The sequence below is a fragment of the Lathyrus oleraceus genome, chromosome 3 (genome assembly GCF_024323335.1).
Source record: "Lathyrus oleraceus cultivar Zhongwan6 chromosome 3, CAAS_Psat_ZW6_1.0, whole genome shotgun sequence".
NCBI lineage: Eukaryota > Viridiplantae > Streptophyta > Magnoliopsida > Fabales > Fabaceae > Lathyrus > Lathyrus oleraceus.
This window is the reverse complement of record NC_066581.1, coordinates 73,853,515-73,860,282: the sequence shown is the minus strand read 5'-3', so window position 1 is coordinate 73,860,282 and position 6,768 is coordinate 73,853,515.

Here is a 6,768-nt window from a genome sequence, read left to right as displayed (position 1 = left end):
AACCAGATAGTTGAAACTAGGCATTAATCCTAAACATAGCGAGAGCACTTTAGGATTAATTAGACTTTATTTATATTCAAAAATTACTTTTAAATTCAAAATGAGACCGTGAGAGCCAAGCATTCTGGTTTAGGAGTATGGTCAGAGTCAATAAAAACGAGAGTGTGAGACTAAGTCCTTTCTATAAATAATTTCTATTGAAGAATATTTTAACCAATAGGATTTCACCAACTTTCTATCGAATCCCCGAAGTTTGATGTATTACATACTGATATCCCCTATATCTCATATCTTTATTCTATTTACGTTATAGTTATTTCTCTTCATCCCTCCAATCTTAGAATGATGATCAGTCTTAGATTTACATAACAACATTAGACCATGATACGTTCGATTATTAGTCCTTGTGGGTTCGATAATCTTTAAAACTACACGATAGGACTGTGCACTTGCAGTCACGATTCATGTAGACTTACTAAGTCGCAATCATATACCAGAAAATAGTGCAACATTCTATCATCAATAAAAAAACTTTGCTGGGGACCAGTAAACACGCTCCAGGTTATCTCCTCCAAAACTCTTCTTCCTCTTGTTGTAAAACTGATGATCAGACAAACAACTCAAACTATAGTAAAAAACATGTTTGCTATAGTCTTCCCATGGAGCCTTTGTCCCAACAAATTTGTGACCACCAGTAGGAATTTCAAAAATAGCACTTATATCAGAAGCAGTTAAGGAGATTGGAACTCCCTTCACCATACATGTTAATTTCCCTTTATTCTTCACCATGTTGGAGTAGAACACCTTAACCAATTCAGGGTAAAAATTTGTATTGTAACCAATGAGGTCACTCAAACCCAATTCCTCAAAAACAGTAGGAAAGGTAAACACATCACCGGGAAAAGAAACGAAAGAACCATACTTAGGCTTCATGATTTTATTTTGGAAGAAATAAGTCTCATACCTTTCCTGTTGACTCTTTGTAGTGAAAAGTCTTGATAAATCTAGGGGGGCTCTAGAACTAGAAGCTTTGCCTTTGCCTTTGGATGAAAGTTGAGAAGCCATGAAGGATGCTTGGAGAAAAGCAAAGATTTGAAGGAGAAAGCAAAACTCTTGAGGAAATGTGATAAGTCGTGTAGAATGCTGAATTTGCTTGAGGAGAGATGTGGTTTTATGGTGGTGGAGTGTAGTAATGAGAAGAATCAAGTGGTTGGACCAAGAAAATAAAAAGCAATGAAAGGAAATAAAGTGACATAGAGAGCTCTTAAGAAGTCTTGGTAAATGGCACTTACTTGAAAATAGGAGAATGAATAGGAGAAAAAGAGGTAAAGGACAAAACAAAAGTAAATGCAATATGAGGAGTGTATCAGTAGATGAAATCAGAAATCACATGGGAATAATTAAAGTGAGAATAAAATTGGAAAGGAATCATGTGCATGCTGAACATATAAAACAAAAAAATTAAAGGACCAATCGATTGACATGCAAGGACCAATCGATTGGCATGGTGAAAAAGTTGAAAAATAAAAGGGACCAATCGATTGATGTTAGAGATACAATCGATTGTTTGGTAAATTTTTTATAAAAATTAAAAAAAATAAGAAACCAATCGATTGATATAAAGATGTAATCGATTGAATAAACTTACTTTAAAACAAAATTTGAGAAATTAAGAGGGACCAATCGATTGACACCTTACCATCAATCGATTTGACACCAAACAAATTTTGAAAAATACTTTAAAATAACACATAAACAAACATACTTATTAAAATAAAAACATTTTTAATAACATTAAACAATTAATTACTTAAATATTATGAGAAAGAGTGCACCTTTTAAATTTTGATGTGATTTTGATGAGTTATATATCACACTCATCTAGAATCCCAAGTTCCCTTCAAATTTTGTAAAACGGTTCTCGTGCCAAAGGTTTTGTGAAGATGTCGGTAAGTTGATTATGAGTATCCACAAATATGACTTCGACATCTCCTTGAAGCACATGATCACGAAGAAAATGATGTCGAATGTCAATATGTTGGGTTCTTGAGTGCATGACCGGATTCTTTGTAATGTTTATCGCACTTATGTTGTCACAAAGAAGAGGAATGCATCCAAGATCGAGTTCGTAGTCACGAAGTTGTTGCTTAAGCCAAAGTATTTGAACGCAACAGCTACCTGCTGCTATGTATTCCGCTTTGGCAGTTCTTAGAGCAACACACGCTTATTTCTTACAAGCCCACGATACTAATGCGTTTCCAAGGATGTGACAGGTACCACTAGTACTTTTTTGATCAGTTTTACTTCCTGCATAATCAGCGTCAGAATAACCAACTAATTTGCAAATACTACCTTTAGGATACCATAGGCCGACATTTGTTGTTCCCTTGAGATACTTCATGATCCTCTTAACAGCGGTGATATGTGATTCTTTTGGATTTGCTTGAAAACGAGCACAAAGACACACACTGAACATAATATTAGGACGGCTTGCCGTCAAATAAAGTAAGGAACCAATCATACCTTGATACTTTGTTATATCAATTGAAACACCTGATTCATATTGATCAACATAAGATCCGGATCCCATCGGAGTAGACATTACCTTGCAACTGTCCATGTCGAATCTTTTTAATAACTCTTTGCAGTACTTTGATTGGTTGATGAAGATGCCATCCTTCAGTTGCTTAATTTGAAGTCCAAGAAAATAATTCATCTTACCCATCATGGACATCTCGAATTCTCCTTGCATCATTGATGAAATTTTTTCACACATTCCTTTGTTTGTTGAGCCGAATATGATGTCGTCAACGTAGACTTGAACCAATAAAGTGTTACCTTTAATTTTCTTAATAAATAAGGTTTTGTCAATTTTACCTTTTTCAAATCCCTTTTCACAAAGAAAGTTGCTGAGATGATCATACCAGGCTCCAGGTGCTTGCTTTAGGCCATAAAGAGCTTTCCTCAACTTGAAAACATGTGAAGGATTTTTGAAGTCTTCAAAGCCCGGGGGTTGTTTGACATAGACTTCTTCATTGATGTATCCATTCGAGAATGCGCTCTTGACATCCATTTGAAATAATTGAAAATTTAATGAACATGCATAAGCAGGTAATAAACGGATAGCTTCTAACCTTGCAACTGGAGCAAACGTTTCTTCAAAATCAATGCCTTCCTCTTGATTGTATCCTTGGGCCACCAACCTTGCTTTGTTTCGAAAAATTATACCATTCTCATCAAGCTTATTCTTAAACACCCATATGGTACCTATGATGTGTTTATCACTTGGCATAGGGACAAGTTCCCAAACTTGATTCCTTTCGAATTGGTTTAACTCTTCTTGCATAGCAATTATCCATTGGTCATCACCTAAAGCTTCATCAACTTTGGAAGGTTCAATTTGTGAAATAAAATCCATATTTAAGCATGCATCTTTGAGATTTAATCTAGTTGCAACGCCTTGACCAATATCACCAATGACTTTATCAATCGGATGATCCTGGTGAGTTCTCCATTCCTTAGGTAGATCATTATCATTTTATTTTTTGCTCATCTTGATGTTTTGGTTGATCACCATTGTTTCCACTTGAAGTATCTATTTGAGGAACTTCTACAATATCATCATCATCACACAAAATAATATCCTCCTTGGAGGGGTTAGATTCATCAAAAGTAACATGCATAGATTCTTAAAATTTTAAAGTTCTTTTATTATATATTCTATAGGCTTTACTAGTAAGAGAGTATCCAAGAAATATACCTTCGTCAGACTTCTCGTCGAACTTACCTAAATTGTCTTTGCCATTGTTGAGGACAAAACATTTACATCCAAAAATGTGAAAGTAAGATATGTTGGGTTTCCTTCCTTTGAAGAGTTCATAAGGAGTCTTTTTCAGGATAGGTCTAATAATAATTCTATTACTTACATAGCATGTCGTGCTTACCGCATCTGCCCAAAAGTACTTTGGAAGATTTGAATCGCTAAGCATTGTTCTTGCAAGTTCCACAAGTGACCTATTCTTTCTCTCCACCACTCCATTTTGTTAAGGAGTCCTTGGTGCAGAGAAGTTATAAAATATTCGATGTTCTTCACAAAACTCTTCGAAGGAGGCATTTTGGAATTCACCACCATGGTCGCTTCTTATGGAGGCAATAGTTAGTGACTTCTCATTTTGGATTTGCTTCGCATATTTCTTGAACGCCTTGAATGCATCATTTTTCTGTACTAAGAAGAAAGTCCAAGTGTATCTAGGGAAATCATCAACAATTACTAAAGCATATACATTACCTCCGAAGCTTCTTGTTCTTGATGGACCAAATAAGTCCATATGCAACAATTGTAGTGGCCTTGTAGTGGACACCACATTCTTTGATGTCAAAGTTGATTTGGTTTGTTTCCCCTTTTGACATGCATCACAAAGCCTATCTTTGATGAATTTTATCTTGGGCAAACCAATAACAAGGTCATGCATTATAAGCTTATTCAAATGTTCCATATGAATATGTGCAAATCTTTTATGCCACAGCCATGACTCATTATTGTTTACCATAAGACATTTTACCTTCAAAGAAACATAATCAAGGGAAATCATAAATATGTTATTAATTCTTGTACCTTTGATTTTGAATCCCTTGTCGCAAAGTTGGCTAATACTTAGAAGATTATGCTTTAGTCCTTCGACATAAAGGACATCTTCAATGGATGTGAAAGGTGGTGCTCCAACTTTGCCTATGCCAAGAATTCTACCTTTGTTGTTATCACCATATGTGACATAACCCTTGGCCTTTAAATCTAGATTTGAAAATTTGTTAATGTCTCCCGTCATATGCTTGGAACAACCAATGTTAAGATACCAGAGGTTTGAAGTGGTTTTCAAGCATACCTACAAAATAGAATTAAGTTTTGTTAGGTACCCAAATTGCTTTGGGTCCTTCATAATTAGTGCCTTTCTTTACCCATACATAATGCCCACTCGCTACGCTGAAATTTCTAACATAGCATGCATTTGGTGTAGGGCTAATTATTTCGCAATAAAAACAAGTAGGTTCAAAGTTGCTTATATATCTAGGAACATAAGATTTCTTTTTAGGAAATCTCTTCTTTTTAGGATAGTGATGAACAACTTTGGGATTGTTTACTTTCTCTTTGGATGGTTGATCCTTAGCCTTAACAAAAACGGTTTTACTGGTACTTGGTTTGGAAAACTTTGAGAAACCAAGACCACTTTTATCATTTGAATATCTTTGTTGGCTAAGGACTTCTTCTGTCATACGGTGAACTGACTTGGGGTGTTTTGCTTTTTATCGCAATGTCGCGGATAGCAAGAGTCGCCACCGACTTTTCTTTTATCCAATAAGGAAAGGTGGAAAAGAACAGGAAAGACCTTAATAGATTTTGGGTTCGGGAGGTACATTATACAAAGGGAAGGTATTAGCACCCTTTGTATCCATGGTTATCCATGGGCTCTTAATTGCTGGATCACTTATATTTTTGTCTGAAAAGTGTTCGTGAGTGGTTAAAAATGTGTCGAAAAGAGAGTTTAACTTTGTAATGATTCTCGTATGAATGTATACAAAGTATTTATCTCGTTTGATTTTGAAAACGGTTTAGAAAAATGTAACTTGGTAATGATTCTAGTATGAATGTATACCAAGTGGTGATTTTCTAGGATTTGCAAAGTGTGAGGGGTGGAAAATGTTTTAGGTTATGATCCAGTAATTGAGAGTTATACCTTCCTAAGGTCGTTATGAACGTTTCCTATCCTTATGAGGGTAAAACTGTCCTTACTATTGAGAAGTAAGTAGTTTTATCCTTTGGATGTAAAAGGGTCATCGTAGGGTCATCGATAGGTCATTGAAGGCAACAGTTGTAAGGATACCTTAGCATTCGAAGGGACGATCATCATTTAACCGTAGGCTACACCGAAGGGTCATCGAGGGACAAAATCGTATTTTCGAAGGCAACATCCGAGGGACCATGATTTATTTTATGATGATTTAACCGAAGGGCCGTTGCTAAGTGTATCCCCACATTCGCGGGACATGACCGTAATACCGTAATATCGTAAGGCACAAGAGAGGTCCAAGATCACATATTTAAGGGCCACATTTTAAAGTTAATTAGGTGATTATGAAAATCAATACATTAAAAATAATACATTAAAATTAATACATTAAAATTAATTATTAAAATTAATTATTAAAATTAACACATTAAAATTTATTAAGCAATTTAGGGTGAGCCTCCACAAGGGTATCCCACAAATAAAGTGGAAGACCTAACGGCGGTCTTTTTTTTCTGGGACATATGAACCTTTGCAAAATTCAACAAACGGGTTAGCATACCAAATCAGGGTGCAATCGAGGATTACACCGCAAAAGAAATCACAACAGTAATAGGATCAAATAAACAACGCCTGGCTATGATAAAACATGAATGAAAAGTCAGAACAGAAAAGTTGGCTACTGTCAGGTTCGCGCCTGCCTCGCCTAGCGAAGGCTTAGCGAATACTCGCTGCATGCTCGCTTAGCGATGTGCTAGCGAGCGGCTGCGGATTCCGGTTTTAATAACGATATAATGGCAGCAAGCTTCACACTTTATAGCATTCATTACAGAGATTATGTGGTTAGACATTCAACGGTTCATGCATACTTAAATTCATATGTAAAACTTAAGATAGTTTCATAAATTCAATCATGATACCATGTGCAAATTAAGAACATAGGGCAGTAATAGCAATGCCAACCTGTTTGTAATCGAATTGTAAC